Here is a 441-nt window from a genome sequence, read left to right as displayed (position 1 = left end):
TTTTTAGTATAAAATATAATAAAATTCGCTAGATACCAAAACAAGCATAAATATAAATCAAACAAATTAGCAAGGGTTCGAATTCCCATGAGTATTTGGGTTATTATTTAAATTTGATGCTTTTAGTTTAAAAAAAAAATTAACTTTTATAGGAATTATACATTCTGCTACACTCAAGGGCAATAGTTATTAGGGAAATAAGTGCACAATCACACCATATATAAATATTAACTAAAACTAAAAAATACAATAAAATAATTAAGTACTAACTAAAATTGATCAAAACAAAATTATTATACAAATATATAATTAAAGTCGATTTATTATTTTTTTTATTTCCTAATTGCAGAACAATAATTATTATTGTGTTTCAATAAACTATTAATGCATAATTAAACTGTATTGGAGCAAGAAAGAAGGATTTTAAGAAGTTCGGACTTT

This window comes from Halyomorpha halys, unplaced genomic scaffold (genome assembly GCF_000696795.3).
Source record: "Halyomorpha halys isolate HHAL.00 unplaced genomic scaffold, Hhal_1.1 Scaffold554.1, whole genome shotgun sequence".
NCBI lineage: Eukaryota > Metazoa > Arthropoda > Insecta > Hemiptera > Pentatomidae > Halyomorpha > Halyomorpha halys.
The sequence above is the reverse complement of the archived record's forward strand: the minus strand, read 5'-3'. Positions refer to the sequence as shown.